The sequence below is a fragment of the Symphalangus syndactylus genome, chromosome 7 (genome assembly GCF_028878055.3).
Source record: "Symphalangus syndactylus isolate Jambi chromosome 7, NHGRI_mSymSyn1-v2.1_pri, whole genome shotgun sequence".
Lineage (NCBI taxonomy): Eukaryota > Metazoa > Chordata > Mammalia > Primates > Hylobatidae > Symphalangus > Symphalangus syndactylus.
Window position 1 is genome coordinate 103,765,843 of NC_072429.2, and position 19,849 is coordinate 103,785,691.

Here is a 19,849-nt window from a genome sequence, read left to right on the forward strand (position 1 = left end):
AGCAAGAGCCATCTTAAAATTGCTCAGCCATGAAGTGGCAAAACTGGATTCATTCTGCAGGCTCTGGGGCTGTAGAACCCATGTGGTTAACCACTAACCAGTTTATAATTGCATTTAATTTTCATTGTTGTGTCTTCTGTTCGAGACCTCAAAGTCAATTCCTAAAAACTAAGCACCCAGAGCATTCCATTGTGCGATGTTTTGATGGATTGAGATAAACTGGTAAGTGATAAAATGATGTTAATTATAAGAGAGTTGTAATTGTAGCAGAAATTGTCTGAAAATGGCTCTGGAACACTTGTATCTTAGTCCAGGTTCACTGGTTTTTGTCTGCCTAACCAGTTTTCCTTTCTAATGTCCACTTGTTTGCCTCGTACACATTTTTTTCTACTCTTGTTCCTTAGAATAGGATTCTGTCCTATTCTGTTACCCTGCTTTTTTCCTTTACTTTAAACTTGGAAGGCAATCCTACCCTCAAAAAAGAGAAGAGATCCTAAACCAAACTCTACTCACCCAAAACAGATGTAAAGGATATTTTATAACACCTATGTACCTGCCATTCCAAAATGAAAAAATATTAACATTTAGTCATCTTTGATTCAGCACATCTTTAGAAAATATTAATAAAACACTACAGATATAGTCATCAACAATATTTTTAATTGTTTTGTACATATTTTTAAATTTACATAATTGGTATTATTCCAGACATAATACTGTGCTGTTTGCTTTTGCATTTGAGATCTGAATTGATTAATATCATGTATTCCCAGTAGCTGGAACTACAGGCATGCTTCTACCACGTCAGGCTAATTTTTATTTTTGTAGAGACAGGTTCTTGCTACATTGCCCAGGCTGGTCTCGGACTCCTGGCCTCAAGCAAGACTCCTGCCTTGGCCTCCCAAAGTGCTAGAATTACAGATATGAGCCACTGCACCCTGCTCAATATTTTCTCCTAATAGTTTGTTATATTTTTCACATTAAGATCTTTTTATACATTTAGACTTCATTTTTGCTTTATTTGTTTATAGTGTGTGTCGCAGATGCTGCTGATATTGTCTACACCTACCTAAGCTCTCCTGCAGCTTAAGAGAATTTCTGCAAGCTGACTATCCCCTTAAAAGTATCTACATCTCTCTTCTGTGCGTGGGAGCTTTCTCTGACACAAGGCAGACAGGTATCAAGATCCTGGACAGGTGTTGGGGGAGTTGATGTCCCTGGGGCAACCTTCAAAAAATGAGATCTATATCGGTTCCAGGCATTTCAGGAGCTGTGCCTTAAGGTGCAGATATGGCCAAGCCCAAGAACCACACCACACACAGCCAGTCTCAAAAATGGCCCAGAAATGGCATCAAGAAACCCTGATCACAAAGATACGAATCTCTTAAGTGGGTGGACCCCAAGTTCCTGAGAAGCATGCACTTTGCCAAGAAGCACAACAAGAAGGGCCTAAGAAGATGCAGGCCAACAGTGCCAAGGCCATGAGTGCGCTTGCCAAGGCTATCAAAGCCCTTGTAAAGTCCAAGGAGGTTAAGCCCAGCATCCCAAAGAGTGTCAGCTGCAAGTTCGATTGACTTGCCTACATTGCCCACCCCAAGCTTGGAAAGCGTGCTCGTGCCCACATTGCCAAGGGGCTCAGGCTGTGCCAGCCAAAGGCCAAGGCTGCAGCTCCAGCTTCAGTTCCAGCTCAGGCTCCCAAAGGTGCCCAGGTCCCTACAAAGTCTTTAGAAGTCTTTTCTGCTTCTTTTGTCTTTGTTTCCTCCATTTTTCTTTTTCCTTATGTATTTACTTTGTTTCTGTCTCGAAGGTTTAGTGATCCATCAATGCCTGTTCATGTTAAAGTGTGAAGCACAAAGGAGCTAACCAGAAATGGGGATGTTGGGTTCCTCATAAAGTGAGAGCGCATTGTAAAGTGACAAGACCGTTATTGTTAGGTCTTTGCTCTTGGGCAGGTTGCTTTTCTCAAAAATGCACCCACTAATGCTCTGCCTGAGGAATATAAGCAAGTCTGCTGGTCCAGGGCCAAAGGGAGGAGGGGCTGGAGTTCTCACACATCAGGATGTAAATGCTCACTTAGCCATCTTGTTTTCATGACCACTCCCTCAGCTCTAGGGTTTCTGCCCAAGCTCCCTCTGGTTTAAGAGAGTGAGTCTTCAGGCATTTGCCTGTGACTGGTCTGATAGTGGCCCTGCTCTGTTGGGTGGATGAGGGTATCTAGCACTCTGATTTCTTCAAATGCAAATTTTCAACTAATCTTCCTGTCAGTCCCACCTACATCTTCCGGAAATATATGTCTCTAAGTCCTGTGTTTTTCAGAGCCCAAAGGCATAAACTGGATTATTTCTTGACTCCTCACCCTCCACCTTGCTTCTCCACAAATGCAGACTTAACTTCTAAGAGAAAGTGAGTTTGTTTGCCAGCTCCAAACATTTTGTAGACATTTCTCATCATTTTTCTGATTCCTTTCTCCTTGAGGATTTTACCCTTCTGGCAACTTTGTCATCGTTTAAACAGGGTTTCAAAAAGGAGTTAAATGCATAGAAGCAAGAATAGTTTGTAAACATCAGGGTAATGCTGACAAAGTTGCTAACAAATTAATTCCTGCTAGTCAGTTGTAAAAACTCTGAATATATAATAATATTAAATGTAATTACTGATATTCTTGTTATTGGGGTTATTGTTACAGTCAGTTGGAACAAACTGAGTCTCTGAAAGGTCACAGATCCTTAATGATACTCATACAAGAGAGAATATAAAGTGTAAAATATTAGATGGTTGTAATTCAAATAGGAATATAATAGTATATATTTCATATTTATAGTTTTTTTTTTTTTTTTTTTTTTTTTTTGAGACAGTCTCACTCTGTTGCCCAGGCTGGAGTGCAGTGGCGTGATCTCGGCTCACTGCAAGCTCCGACTCCCGGGTTCACACCATTCTCCTGCCTCAGCCTCCCGAGTAGCTGGGACTACAGGCACCCGCCACCATGCCTGGCTAATTTTTTGTATTTTTAGTAGAGACAGGCTTTCACCACGTCAGCCAGGATGATCTCGATCTCCTGACCTTGGAGGAGGCCTCGGCCTCCCAAAGTGCTGGGATTATAGGCGTGAGCCACTGCACCCGGCCGATTTTTATAGTTTTTAATAATGAGAATAGGGTTTATATATGGATATATTTGTTTCTAAATTATGAATATCTAATTGTTCCTATTTGGAAAAACAATAAGGAAACAAACAAACATGGGACTTTGAATAAGCTAAATAGTTGTAAAACAAGTCGGAGAAAAGATAAAAAGAATAGGCTATAAATATGTAGTTTAAAAAGACTTCTAGAAACACATAAAATTCAAAGATTATAAATCATAGTCAAAACTACACACAAGTTGGTATTCTGACATGAAAGCGAGTGGGAGTGGTCTCTAGGTGAGTCCTCTCATATATTGCTCCTCTAGTATCAGCCCAGATTACAAGCTCATTGATTCAATATATTTCCTTTGCTAAAACGATATAAACCTTATTACACAGAGTAATATACCCCATTATAAACTAAGCATTTAGATTCTTTAAATGATTATAAGTCCTGAATCAGAAGATAGGCAATTTCCTAGCTAGCATAACAAAAAGAAAGCAAAGAGGTTTCTCATGTGTATGGCATATATTATAATGACCACGGAAAACATGTCTAAATTTATATAATGTGAACCTTAATCAGGTGAAAAATTGTAAGAATCAGAACTTGGTACTCAATTATATCATTCTTTTCCTTTTCAGTGTTTGGAGTTTATTTTGATTTTGATGTAAGTTGGTCTTAATTGAGGAATTCTCAGTTTTTCTGCTGCTGGTATTTGTGTTTCCTTGCCTGAGGAAATGGATGATAAGGAGTCCAGGGAAGTCATGTTGTGATAATTTGGGTAAGTTATCTTTCCCAAACTGAAGTCTAGTCTACTACATTATGAGTCTAAGAGTCATGAAGTTGGGTGTTTCCTGGAAGTTTGAGATTTTGCATGTTCGTTTGTCTGTGTAGCATCCAGTAATAAAGGTCAGGTTTGCAAATATTATGAATTTTCTGGTCCAAGTATTCATCTGATACTTGAATTTTCCCTGCAGCATTTCTACCAAGTGGCAAACTATCAATCTGTGTAATGATCTTTCCAGTTGTCTTGATTTCTTGTTCTTCTATGGAATCTCCCGTTGTTTCTAGTTTTATCCTTTGTTCCATTACCCCTGCCTATAATGCTTTTTTTCCGACCTTTACAAGACACAATCATGCTGATTTTTAAAAATCAGATTTTATCTCTTCTATAAGTATTCTTTTGTTATTAAAAATAATCTTAAAAATTCCTTCTCCAGGAAAAATCAGTTGCCCTCTTCATTATATTATTATAGACATTGTTCCAAGCACCACTATAGAAGTTATCATATTAGACATGGCTAATTGTATAAACATTTATTTCTCTGCTAAATTTTAAGCTACTTTAGATGACGTATCACTGTCACCTTGCACTTCCTAGTACAGTATCTTGAATAAATCATAAGTGTAAACAAAATACACTGAAGTTAATTTATTTGAAAATATTCCCAGTTCAGTAGCCATTTTTATGGTGATGGGCTTGTCAGAGAAGAGTAGCATAAAACACAAGACAAAACAAGCAAGATTTCATATTCTTGCCATAAAGGGGTCTGCAGAATTTTTTATATTTCTATATATAATGATTTGTCCATTATGAAAGGAGAAAAATCAAGCTATCACCAGCTATAGCTAATGCCCTTGAGCAGCCCCAAACCAACATCTCAATCCAATTTAAGAGTTTGCCCAAAGGAGTAATGAGAACAGCATGTATTCTGAACAGACTATATGATGAGCAGTTGGAGAGTTTTTGAGTTTCTTCTAATATCAGCAGAAGAATCCCAAACTGGTGTATGCTGGTAACTACCAAGTCAAGCCAGTGACCAGATCTATGATCATTTGGCAAATGTTGGGTCTTCATATGTTATGGAAGTGATTTCCTCCAGTGATTAGTAGTTGTCTATTTCTAAAGCAGTTTTGTTGTAAAGAAAATAATTAAACTATTATTACTAGAGGTGACACAGATTTTATTGTAGTTAAGAGTGTGGTTAAGAGTTTAGAGCTAAAGAGACATTACTTAGATCTTTGATCTGCAGAGATCACACAGAAGGACCTTAGATAAGTAAAATAGCTTATCTTTGTTTTCCTTTTCTTATCTGAAAAATGGAGATATTTATCTCCAACTGATGTTCTCTAGATTATATAGCATATTTAAAGCACTTAGCTAAATGCCTGGTACCTAGTAAATACTCAAAACCTGTCAGCTCTCATTATCATCACCATCATCATCATCATCACTATTATTAACAAGAAACTCAGTGATTTACTATGGGTCTGTGAAACAAAAGACATACTAACAAATTGGTGTTAATAAGTGTCAGATGAAAACTAAACAAATACTTGGGGTGCATAGGGACTGGGAGAAAATTTCTTCTTGACATTTTTTCCTCCTTCTGTTTGTCAGTCAAGAGTATTGGATACAGTAAGAAAATAATAAAGCTTTAAAAATAACTTTATAAATTCCTCCTTGTGCATGTGTCCATCTTTGTATGCTGTTTCCTTTAGATTGCAAGGACCTTTAGGCCAGAGACTGAATTTAACCTAGTGTTTAATATGGGCATTTATTTATTCAGTCTTAAAACTTCACTCTTGAATAAGCTGCCTTGGAGCTAAGGAGATCAGGCATCCCATTTTTGGAGGGATTATTTTATTTTTTAGTACATTTGATGGGTGGCCAGTGAAATCCTAAAGCACGGCAATTTCTCCTCCCCACTTTTTTTTCATATTGCAAATATGCTTACTCTAGTGTAGTAGGATTGTCATTCCTGGGTTCAGGCAGTGGCTCTGCAGTCAATACTTCTTTAGCATTATATAGCACAACTCTGCCCAGACTCTCTAACTTTACAAGTTCTAGAATTAGTGAATGAATGAGCATTAAGCATTTTCTTTGAACTAGGCCCAGAGCTACACATTTTGAAATATATTATTTCAGTTACTCATCAAACAACCCCAAAGATGCATATCATAACTCCCATTTTAGAGATGAGAAAATAGGCTAAGAGAAGTTAAGTGATTTACCTAAGGATATTCCAGGTGGAGGACAACAAGTTGAGAGGCAAATTTGGAATTGTTGGAGCATGGAGTGCTGGGAAGAAGGCAGGTGGAGGAAGTTCAGCAAAATAGATCTGGAAAGACAAGCAAGGGCTGTAATAGGAAACACTTTTTCACCGTGCTAAAGGATTTGACTTTTATCATGGAGATTAGAGGCTTTCAAATTTAAGATTCATTGACATCATCTGGTCTGACTATTAAAAATGCAAATTCTTGCTCTAATCCACCACTCTGGTTCAGTAAGTCTGAAGTGGGGACTAGAATCTGTATTTTAATAAGCAGACCAAGTTATCCTGTTGGTTTGCAGTCTGTGGCCAATGGGGAGATTTAGAAGGATGTTTAACAAGTGAATTTCATCATTCTTGGGGAATAAGGAGGATAGATAATGAGGATACTAAATTAGAGGCAAGAAACCACTTAGATCACTGGTTCTTAAACTTGTCTGTATATAGGAATCACCTAGAAAGCTTTAAAAAATACCCATGCCCAGGTTCCACTCTCAGAAATTAGAATTTAATCAGTCTGTGGTACAGCCTTGGCATTGTAAAGTTCCCATAATAATTTTTATATGCAGCAACTTTTGAGAGCCACAGTTTAGGAGATTATTGCAATAGGAAACATTGCAGCCCTGAATTAATGCAATTGTCAATCAATTAACATTTCTGGGTAGATTAGAAAGTAGAAGATATTTCTCCAAATGACTCTTAGTAGCCTTGCGCCATGGCCTTGGGCTGATTTACCGACTGATTCTCCACTTCTGCTGAACACCTGCTTGGTGCATTGCCTAACACAGCAACCTAGAAATGTTAGGGAGGTGACAGAGATGTGAATAAGGCTAGAGAGGAGGAGAGAGAGACTGGTTCCTAGCAATGTGGTTTCAGTCTTACCACTGTCTACTTGAAGTCCTGACTCTGGTCTGGTTATGCCCTAGTTGGGAGAGTTGATTAGCTCGACAAATATAGCTGAATGGTAGTGGCTACTTGGGATGTTGTGTTGAGAATTATTTTGAGGTCAGGTCAGGAGTCAACAGGAAAAAGACCCCACTTAAGTAAAACTTTCTGCCCGGGGATCTGAAGGGGGTTATAGGAGCCTCAGGTCAGACATTTGTTATCCTGAGCAAGATGTTAATTATGAAAATATTCTCAGCCTAGACTTTATATGCAATTGTTCAAAGTCCAATTCTAAAAACAAAGAAAAAATTCCCTGCCTTGACCTACCATGCACTGCTCAGAAGCAGATTTCTTGTACATAATGTTATTTATTTTTTGTCTCCAACTGCTGTTCTACAAATCTCCCACTTTGTAGTAATTTGGATGCGAATACTCTGTTTGGCTTCCTTTGCCTGTTCTTTCCAGGGAACATATCCTGTTGTAATAGAAGAGGCTATATGCACGTTCATTCTCTTAAGAAGGAAAATACTGTCCTCTGATATAAGTGAAACCTAAGAGACTCCCTCATGATTTTCTTTTATGGTTGCAACTATCTTTCATTGTAGGTTGCTTTCGGGAATTTTCTAACCCTAGGATTCCCTACGCTTAGTTGCTGGCTTATGCTATTTCAAACATACTTTTAGGGGGTAAATCTGCATTTCCTGCAAAAGATGTAAGACAAAAAAATGGCATTAGTTAAAAAAAAATCTTGTTTAGCAATATAAGTCTCAATAACACAGTGGAGAAAATAGAAAAATCTTGTGTCAGTATTATCTTACATTGGATAGTAACAATTCCATTTTACAGATGATAAAATTGAGACTCAGAGAAAAGGAATGGGATTAATATTTCATGATCGGCAGGTCTGGCATTCAGCTAAGTGTTTAATATATGTATTTCGTTTATTCACAAAAGCTATGTGAATTAGGTATTGTCATGCGCTCTGGTCTGAAAGTTCCTCAAAATTTGTATGTTGAAACTTATCCCCATTGTAGTAGTGTTAAGAAGTGGGGCCTTTTAGGAAGCAATTAAATCATGAGGACTCCACTCTCATGAATAGGTAACTGCCTTATAAAAGGCTTGGAGCGAACTAGCTTAGTCCTTTTCTCCTCTTCCATTCCTTCCACCATGTGAAGACATGGCTTCCTCTCTCCAGAGGATGCAGCAACAAGGCACTATCGTGGAAGTGGAAACTGGGTCTTCACCAGATACCAAACCTGCTGGTGCCTTGATCTTGGACTTCTCAGCCTCCAGACCTGTAAGGAAATAAATTCTTTTTTTAAATAAATTACCCAGTCTGTGTTATTTTGTTATAGCAGCACAAATAGATAAGACATCATCCCTATCTCATGGGTGAGGAAACTGAACATCAGAAAGGTAAAATACATTGTTCAAAGTCAAACAGCTAGAATTAGTGAAAATACCACTTAAATTTTGCTTTGATTTACTCCAAAGCTCCTAAGACCTGGGAGATCCATGACCTTCTGACTTCCAGTCCAGTGTTTTTGCATTGTCACCGTCATAAGTTGCTGCTATTATCCTTCAAGTATCAGAATAGACTTAGCCTGCATCAAATTTGAGCCTAAGGTTAAGAAAGTGTTGTCTCTAGAGTTTTAGAGCATATTCTTACTACAGACTTTAAGCTGAGAGCTCCAGTTCTTGGGCTATACGTAACCTAAGCTATGAGAATAGTAAACCTGTGTAGAGCATTGTGTTAGTCAATTCTGTTATTGCTATAAAGAAATTCTTGAGACTGGGTAGTTTAAAAAGACAAATGTTTAATTGGCTCATGGTTCTGCAGGCTGTGCAGGAAGCATGATGCTGGCATCTGCTCAGCTTCTGGGGAGACTCCAGAAATCTTACAATTATGGGGGAGGGAGAAGGGGGAGCAAGTACTTCACATGGCTGGAGGAGGAGAAAGAGAGAGTGGGGAGGTGCTACACACTTTTAAACAGCCAGATGTCGTAAGAACTCTATCACAAGAACAGCACCAACGGGGATGGTGCTAAACTATTCAAGAGAATCTGCCCCCATGATCCACTCACCTCCCACCAGTTCACACCTCCAACATCAGGGATTACAATTCAACATGAGATGTGGTTGGGGACACAGATCCAAACCATATCAAGCACTTACTATGTGCCTGACACTCTTCTAAAGTACTTTACACATATTAACTCATTTGATTTCCCTAACAACTACTGGAGTAGGTGCTATCCTCAGTCACATGGTACAGCGCAGGAAGCTAGAGCACATAGCCAGAGCCCAAGCCCCTGTTTCTAGCTGCTTCTCCATGCTGCTCACATGTATGACTTCCTTCGTCTCTCCTTCCCTCCAGCCTAACAAATGCTGCCCAGCAGACTGACCTTCAGATTACAGCTACTCACTGCTCACTCCGTTTTCTGACTGTACTTATCTTACATAAAATCCCTCCTGGGATTTCTAAAATAATTCTTTTCTTTCTTTTTAAAAGAACAGTGCTGTGGTACAGATCTTGGGGTCATGCTGGCTGGAGTCTTCCACCTTCCATCATTGCTTGAATTGCATGTTACCCTGTATCTGCTTTAGACTTATCTATTTTGCTTTCTCTGCTTTGGGTTTGGTTTTTCTACAGGCATAGAATCTATAATCTCTGAAGAATAATTTTCTTCACATTATTTTATGTTTCTGAGAATGCTTTTAATGGTAGATATTTTAATGTTCTATTTTAAGGAAGTGACAGGCCCTTTAGCTAATCCGCTTGCAGTTAGATGTATTTGCTATCTGAGCCTCAGAAGATGAAGCTTTTTTTTTGAACTGACAATGGAAAGTATATTAATGTTTCTGGCAATACAGGTACTATATAAACTCAAGGGTTTATGCAGATTATTTTCTGAAATTGAAATTGATTATTTCCTATGAAGTTGATTATAGCTATTCAGATCATGAAAATAAAACGTCAGCGCCTTTATTATTTTAGTGAGTAGAATTTCTTTGCTTTTTGTGGTAAAATAGCAGTTTCATGATATAACTTTTAAAGTATACTTGAGTCTTTTTTTTCCTAAATAGCCATTTTCAGAGGCATGATCTATGGCTTGTCAACCTACAGTATAGCTGATGTAAAGAGTTTGTGATGGCAACCCTAAATGTTTTATCACCTGTCAGAAATTTCAGTGATAATAAAAAGTAACATCCTTTAAATTAATTAGACATGATTAAGACTTCAAGCCCAGAGGCCACATCATTATGCAAAAATTATAACAGTTAGCTCTTTAAATTACCATTAAATTGATTCTTACGTTAATTGATATCTCACTTATAACCCTAGATTTAACTTATATAAGATCTGCAGAAATAATAAGGTGTAATGATACATTATTTTGAAAAAATTCTTTTGAGGAAAAACACACTGAAATATTGATTGTTATATTTGACTATAGGTAGAATTTTTGTGCTAGAATAAAGCTAATTTCTCATGAAATGGCATGGCTTACATTCATCTCTTGTGATTGTGCAGAACCCCACAAACACCAACAGAAGCTGCACGTGTGGTTCAATCGGGTAATTTTTTTCCCCAGTGAGCACTGTCTTATCTTCTCCTGTCTGACATGGGAAACAGGGTTTAATTTAACCATTTGAGATGCAGCATGTGCTGTGACACATTTTGGAAAATAAGGGTAATGTGACTGTGCACAGAGTCGACTTTTGGAGATAGGAAGTGACATATATTTCAGAGAAGAACTGACACCCTGGGGTAGAATTAACAAGTAGAGTGTCACCCACAGGGCTTGAATAAGCAGGTGCTGATGAAATACAGGTTTGAAGTTAAAACACTAGTTGCAAGCAACTTGGAATTAATTGTTCTTTAAGGACACATTGGGGTGAACTGAGTACATAACCTCCTCATGCCTTTTTTCCCCCCAAGTGACTAGTTCTGAGTCTGTGAGATGGCAAAACAAAATAAAATGTTGTTCTGGGCTCATTTAGAGCATCGAGTCTCTCCTAACCAAAATACCTTCATCTTAGTATTTTGAAATTTCTTACCATATTGCAAATTCCATGAGTGTAGGAAATATAGCTTATCAATATTATATGGGCCTAATTCCTGGGGTTAGGTTTTCAATTGCTTAAGAATGTCCCAAGGAACTTCTGATTTGCTTCGTGGGTTTTAGCAATAATGATATTCAAATTGTAAAGTGCAATCACAATATTACAAATGACAAGAAACTGTATTTGTAAGAATGGAATTAGGATTGAAACATCCAGAAACAAACTGTTGGAGATGGGAACTTTTCATAGTGCAGGCTAAACTCCCCCATAAGTGGACGTATTTCCTCATCTTCATGGCTAAGATCTTCATTCACGTTTTAGTTGTTTCTGTTTTGTTTCTGTTGTCTTTATTTTCCACACCTTGTCACAACCCAGGGACTAAGCAGAGATGCAGCTAAGAGGCAAGAAAGGTCAATACCCACAGATACACAATAGGAAACAAGCATGGTCCGAGATAGGAGACGCGGATGATGCTGGTAAAGGAGCTTGTGAAGAGGGGATATAATATTATCTAAAATGTCCAGAAGTTATAATGCAAGGAAGGTGCTGAGATGGTGTGTCGGTTCCTAACTGCCTGGAAGAATATTTTCATCACTGCAGAAAGTTCTATTGAGCAGTAGTGCTCTCTAACACCCGTTGAGCAGCGCTGCCTACTCAGAGGTCTGAATTTTAGTTCTGGGGCTTCTCCTCCAAGCTGCTAAATTTTGATAACCTCAACCTCTTCCTAGTTGCTTTCTGAACTTGCTACCTCCATGATACCTTTGTTATTATTATTTTTTTGTTTTTTCAGTTTTTTAATACATGGGTAATGATTCTTTGTATTAAATTCTCTATTAAAATTGGAGCCAGCTACATAATTTGGAGACTAGTGTAAAAAGAAAATGCAGGTATTCTTGTTCAAAAAGCATAATAAAGGTGCCATAAACATACATAGTAAGATTTCTTTGGTCTATCTCTCAATTTTTTTTTTTTTTTTTTTTTTTTTTTTTTTTTTTTTTGAGATGGAGTCTCGCTCTGTTGCCCAGGCTGGAGTGCAGTGGCGCGATCTTGGCTCACTGCAAGCTCCACCTCCCAGGTTCACGCCATTCTCCTGCCTCAGCCTCCCAAGTAGCTGGGACTACAGGCATCTGCCACCATGCCTGGCTAATTTTTTGTGTTTTTAGTAGAGACGGGGTTTCACCGTGTTAGCCAGGATGGTCTTGATCTCCTGACATAGTGATCCGTCTGCCTCAGCCTCCCAAAGTTCTGGGATTACAGGAGTGACTTTCTCTCAATTTTTGATGATGTTCTTTACCTGCTATTTAATGCCAATCTAACTAAAACAGAATGTTAAATTAAAAAATTAAATTTAAAACATTAGCATGAGTTTTACTGGTAGTCTTTACATTGTGCAATGCCAGTTTTAACTGTAAATATCAGAGCATTTAACTCATCTGTGGAATCTCTGACATCACACAATTTGTATTTTGTGGCTCATTCCTGGAAGATGTCTGCAGACAGTCAAGAGGGACAGACTTAAATGCAACTCATGAAGGCTGGAAGGAGGAAAAGAAGATACTTCCAGGCATACAGTTTGGCTAAGGGAGTGCTTTCAGGCATGGTGTTACTCACAAGAGCCCTGGACGTGCCCCATAATGCAGAGGGATAAGCCTGATGGCTTTGGGGTTCCCTGTCTCATTGGCTACAGAATTAATGCAGTATGTATCAGCCAGAGATGAGATCTGGGAAAGTCAAGCCAGGTAACATCCTTTGTTGTGGGCCTGACACTGGACCCAAAGCAGTAAGGTAGCCCCCTAAAGATCTTTAAACCTCAGTACTGGGACACACTAGGTATTTAGATGGGTGTGGGTAAGAGGCTAACCCCATCCAGATAGGGCCTCTAGCCAGCCACCTACATCAACGGCTGTGCTGCTGCCAGCCCAGGGAGAGCATGGCCGCTCCCAAGTCCTGCTCCATGAAGCCATGTAATACATGCACCCAACCCTAACCCTCCTGCTTCCATGCCCAGGCTCATGCTGGGGCTGGAGGGTGGCAGTAGTCATTGGGCAGGGTTGTGGAGAGGGAGGCTAGTCAGGGTTTGGGCACCAGAGTGAGGAAGAACAGGTGGGCAAGAACCCAATCTTGGAAGGTGTCAAAGGGTGGGACCATGTGTGAGCTGAGGCTTAGAATGTACTTTTAAGTGCCTAAAATGTACTCTCTCATTCCATAGGACTTCACTTACAAAACACAAATTCAATCATAAAATTATTAAGAATTGTAATTGTAATACAGTGACCATAGAGCTTTAAACTCCATGTGTGGGATCCTCCTGAGCATAGGGTCCTGTGCAAGTACATTAATCACATGTATGTGAAGCTGGCCCTGATTAAAATGACTTATGTAGTTCTGTCTCCTGATGGGACCCTGACTGATATGGTTGGGAAACCAGAAATTGGGTTAACTCTTGAAAATAAGAGCCTAGAGCAGCAAAATCCCGCTCAATGTTTTCTCCTCCCCTGACAGTCCCATCTGCACATATATTAGTTGGCTTTTCAACACAGAATTATTTGGGGCCTCCTTTCACTGCTGACAGTTCTCAGCTGACTCCAATGTTCATTGGCACATTCTTTTGTAAATGCAAAGTATTAGTAAGTTGATTTTCTTTATTACTATTGTTTCATCTCTACTCCCCTCAATGTTTACCTTCTCCAGATGCCTCAATTTTACCAAATTATCTCAAGAATAAACATTTCCATACAAAATTATTTCTATTTCTATTTCTCTCTTTGATATACCTTTGTCTCTCACTTGTGAGATAGTGTTTTCATAAAGGAGGAGCATTTTAAGTGTTTCATCTTACTCTATGTAGAATGTTTAAGTTCTGAGACTCTGCATATAAATTTCTAAGAGGCTCTTGCTCCATGAAACTTTCATAAGGATTTCCAAATTCCTTGGGTAGCAAATATGCATACCTGTGCTTTATGATCTGTTTTCCTCTGCTACATTGACTTTGGTGTCTTGCAGGAGCAATTTTCAAGCTAATGTTTCTGTATAGGCTGGGTGCTTGATCCTTTGGAGGTAAGAAGGGAACTGGCTTTCTTTCTTCCCACATATCTAATTGGAAGTGAACTGAAGTTTCCTTCTTTCCCTTGTACTTAGGGCACTATTTGCAGGCTTACTGGCTAGCTTCATGATCCCCCCTATACCAGCACTTCCTAGTTTTTTTCAACTCTGACACTGAGTTCCTTGGGGGCAGAATTATAGGCACAGTACAAGTTTAATCTAGATTGAATTTAACATATGACATTTGTTGCAATACAAGAGAAAACAGAGGATGGAGCTAGGTTTGTTTTCTGTTCATTCAAGCCCTGAACCACATTTTTCTTCTCAGACAACATATATCCACATTCATAGAGTCAACCATTTACCAATGGATTTCTACATTTGAGTTCAAATGGGGAACAAAGTCAGCTAAGGAAAATTTAAAAATCCATGTCATTTGGCCAAATAAAGGAGAACTTTGGTATCTTCCAAGCAGCCCCAACTCACTAGTTGAAAAGCAGTTACTAGTAGGCTTAAGTGGCTGGGAAAATAACAGGAGAGTTTTGCATTCAAAGAGGTGAATAACTATAAGGAGAGAGACTAGCAGAAACTAAATAATTGTCCTTTTCACCTGAACATATGCCTGAACTAAGAAGAGAATCTGGGAAGAGACAGAGGTGGTTTCTACCTAGGAATGTTTCTTCCCAAAACAGAGCCAAGAAAGAACCAACCATATTGAAAAGGGCATTTTTGATTAAGATAAGTCATGTAAATATTGTACAGGTATCTGCAGAAAATGTTGCCTCTCAGTAGGGAAACAATCTGCTTTTCCAAGACAAAACTGATCAAATGTGCACTTCCGGGATAGACAAGCTGCTGCAAACTTCACTACAGGTCGTTGAGGTGTACATGTAGAGAAAGTGATGCATCTGATAGTTATGCCCCTACGATGATCATGAGTACATGCCAAGTAATATTAAGCACTTACCTGACATCTGAATCTATTATTTTCACTGCAAATGTACAATGAGTGACTTTTCAGGAATAAAATTGGAGGCTCATTCCATGCATTTTTTCTTCTTATAATAATAAATAAGCCATAGTTATTTTCTTCCAACATATGTAGCTTAACGCTTTAATTGAGGAATATTTTGTTTTTATAACTTATTTCCTATACTGATTTTTCTCTTATTTTATTCAGACACATTTTCATATTATGTTATATCAAAGACTATTTAATGTAGAATTTGGAATGATGGACTTAATGGTCTCTTGATATGTTTTTTATCCCAGAAGTGTGACTATTTCATACTATGGTCTAATTGTTTTTCGTGTAATATGCATTGTGTGCATATAATATAAATATATGGATATGAAAGTTTATGCATATACTGTTATTCTAAAGGTAAAATATTTCGGCACTCTTACATCTTTGAGTCAGTAGACACTATAAATCAGCCACATCATATGAAACATCTGCTACAATTGGAGTGTTCTTTAAAATGTATATTTCTTCATTATGCTTAAATATCAGCCATCTTGGTATTTACCTTTCCATTATTTATGGTACTGGGATAAATATCAGATAGATTGGATTAGGACTCAGGTTAGATAGCATTTTAAATCAGTGCCTGTATCTATGATGTTACCTTTGCAAGCTGCTTTGGGAGATAGTTGATTTTTCAACTATATGACTACAGAGAAAAGCTACAGATATTTGTATTTGCTTTCCTTGTTTGTATTTTTTCAGCTTATTAAACTGGAATCTGCTTTGTCTAGGTTATTTGAAAGCTCATCATCATCCAAAGAAATGTGGTTTGCAAATTAAAACAGTAACATCCGCAATTTCCCCTAGAGAGACTTGCTTCTACCCTGCCCGAGGCAGTATCACTGAGTAACAAATAGTTAGAAGGCTTCTCTCAGCTGCTACTGTGTTTATGAGTATTGAGCACTGGCAGGCAGGGACCTGTCCTCTGCAGATGCTAATACAAACTAATGTGAGCCATAGTCACAGATTTCTTTTGGAGACATGGCATGGCTGTTATTACTACTAGAATATTTGCCAAAGGCAAGAAGCAAACAACAATAACAAAATCTTTCTGATCCCTCCGCTGTCTGCTTCATTAAGTGATGCTCCAGACCTCAGCTAAATATATTCCCTCTCTGGCCCTAATATTGCAATGCTCATTCCTATCAAAGTAGCAACATTGGCCAAACAAAGGCAGTAGAACCACAGCATAAGATTGAAAGCCAATTGTGTTTTCATTTAGCTTTGTTCTGTATTTTTGATTGTAAGCTTGATATGTGTGCTTAAGCAAATTTAAAATCTTGAAAAGTAATGCGTCATTCACAATCACTCTGATGACTCTTTGAGAACTCATAACTAGGACAGAGGGAAGAGGAGCATAAGGAAATCTGTGCATGTGTACACACTTGAAATTACATGACAAACTATCAATATCATTCTGAAATCACTCTTTATTGTGTATGTGCGTTATTGCTTGTATTTATGTAATTATCTCCACTGCTATCTTTCATTATTTATAAAATAAACATTGGTGGTGCTTTATGCCAGTTTGTGTGATGATGCTAATATGAAAATAGGAATTAGCCTCGAACATAAAGTATAAATAGACAACTATAGGGACAGAGTAAGAAGAAATATGTTTAGTGGATTAAGTTTACAGAGAAAAGTTAGATTGAAGGCCAGTGTTCAAGCTAATGAAAAGATGGAAAAGTATTCCTGAAAGAGTGAGAGATATGAAAAAGATCCTGGCCACGGGAGGCTAATTCCAGAATTCGATCATATCTCAGAATGCCTGAAATGCAGGATGTATGGGAGACAGTGAAATTTGATTTTTCAAATGATTTCAATGGCATATCAGAAGGAAAGGACCAGCAGTTGGTTCTGTGGCTTTTTCTCTAGCTTCAGGAATATGTGAGGGTTTGAATCTCCTTGGCAATATTAATTCAAGAAGTTGTTAGCTGTTTACCTGTATTGGATTCAAGATGAATGAGAATCTGTCTAAGAGTTATCAGATGAAACATACCTGTACATCATTGTCCAGATGTGTATTTAGTAATGAGTGCCTGCTATTGATAAGATGGGCAACACTAGAGAACGAGTGCTAGTTATATACCTTGGGGAAGCCACATGGCTAGCTAGGTATAAAAGCTGAAGAGATCTCTGATTATCTACACACAATAAGCCTTGTCTATAGTGATCACACACAATTTGAATGCCAAATGATCAAGATATTGGAAACTGCCTGGAAGTCACTAGGCCTCTTTTTCGGTGTTGTTTTGCATACAGCTGTTTCCTTTCCTGACTTCTTTCTTAAAGCTGGATATACGCAGTTCCAGGTAAAACCAGTAATCTTGTAAATTAGATGTCAATCTGGACTCAAGACCAGTGCTGTTAGTAGAACAGAGTATGAGCTGCAGATGATAGATAACAACTGCACATGCAATTATTATTTTTCATCATAAATATTTCATTTCTCAGTATAAACATAAAAATTAAAATTAAAGTCACCAGTTAATATAGAGATAAGTATTGTTAATATATCCTTGAGATTCAGATACATCTATATCTAATGATTATTAATTTCATACATTTACTCTTACATATTACTTTTCTCACACATGCTTTTATATTGCTAAGGGTAAATATGCATCATTTTTAATGGCTGCATAGAATTCCATTGTGTGGCTCTTACATGATTTATTTAACCAACCCCAATAAATACAACTGCTAATTTTTCACTATTCAATACCATCTTTATATATGTAAAAATTGCTTTTCTAAAAATTCTTACTAATCCCAAAAATAGTATATGCAAAGGTCATCTACCCATTCTTCTGCCCACACTGAATTTACATTTAAGAAGACTCTTGCCAGCTTAATAGTTGGAAAATATCTTTTTGTTGGTATTTGTATTTTCTAAATACTCAATATAAAATGGAAAATTATAAAGACGAAGGTGAGTATCATTCAGAATTCTGTCACATAGAGATAACTATGTTAAAATCTTGGTGCTTACCTTCTGAACATTTTTTGCTGCATACATGCATATGATTTTTCAAAAATAAATGGGACTGTACAATACATGCTATTTTCACTCAGCAATATATTTATAAATAATTTCTAATGACAAAATGATATTCTATTGTGTGCATTTTACAATTTCCCTATTGTTCAACATTTATGTTGTCTCTTATCTTTCTGCTATTATATAATAATGCTGTGATGAACATCCTTACATACAGCGTGGACACTTGTCCAATTATTTTCTTAATATCCTTGTTTAAAAAATTGCTGGGTAAGAGTATATTTTATATATGCATATATATATTCAAATTGTCTTTCATAAATATCGATTCCTGCCTTTATCAGCAGTGTATATAAATATTCATTTCTTCACACTCTAGCCAACACTGGATGTAATAATATTCTAAATCTATACCAATATAATAAGGAAAAGGTGTTTTAAATTATACATTTTAGATTCAGTGAGATTATTCTTTAACATTTATTGACTATTATTATTTTCTTACTTGTAAATTGCTTTCTGATGACCTTTGTTCATTTTTCTTGTAGGTAGTTCATCTTTCTTTTGAAGAATTCTATAAATATTAGAGGATATTAACACTTTGCTATGATTGTTGCTCAACTTTTAATTTTAATTATGACCATTTTTCTGAGCTGAATTTTTAATACTTATTTAGAAAAGTCTACCAATCTTTTCTGATATGCTGTCTGCTATAGGATTTTCCTCACTCTAAAGTTATTGAATTATTTTAATTTTTTCTTATAGTGTTTGATTTTAATCTAGAAGTCAGTCATTAATTCATTTAGCAATTTTTGTTTCTGAATTTCCCAGTGACATTATAACTCTTCTACCTCCCCCATCGATTTGAGATACTATTTTTCTTATACATTTATTACTTTATACATACATATATATTTATCTTTTCTGTCAATAGTGTTTAAAAATAAATTTTGGCCGGGTGTGGTGGTTCACGCCTGTAATCCCAGCACTTTGGGAGGCCGAGGAGGGCAGATCACGAGGTCAGGAGATCGAGACCATCCTGGCTAACACAGTGAAACCCCATCTCTACTAAAAATAAAAAAAATTAGCCGGGCGTGGTGGCGGGTGCCTGTAGTCCCAGCTACTCGGGAGGCTGAGGCAGGAGAATGGTGTAAACCAGGGAGGCAGAGCTTGCGGTGAGCCAAGATAGCGCCACTGCACTCCAGCCTGGGCGAGAGAGCGAGACTCCATCTCAAACAAAATAAATAAATAAAAATAAAAAAATTTTAATGGTAGATAGACCATGTCCTTGTAATACTTAGTCTTCCATATAAATGTTGGAATATTGTTGCTTCATTCCAATTTTAAAGTCATTGAGATCTTCAGAAGCCTTGCATAAAAATAATAGATTTATTGATGATCTTCACGTTCATACTATCAAGACTTCTCATCTAAAAAGTAATTACCAATTTAGTTAAGGGTTCTTTTATGAGTCTTATGAAGTGCTTATATCTTTTAAAATATATTTTGTGTATTTGTTGTTAATTCTTATGCTTTTTAATATATGGTATTACCAATGAGGTTTTATATACATACACATACATATATCCATATGTGTATATTTAAATTTATATTGAAAAATAACACATGTATTTAAAAAGTACA

At 37.3% G+C, this 19,849-nt stretch overlaps 1 pseudogene; it reads left to right on the top strand.

Moving 5' to 3' along the window:
* Positions 1-1,290: 1,290 nt before the first annotated feature.
* Positions 1,291-3,475, top strand: LOC129485764 (large ribosomal subunit protein eL29-like; annotated as a pseudogene).
* The last annotated feature ends 16,374 nt before the right edge of the window (positions 3,476-19,849 follow it).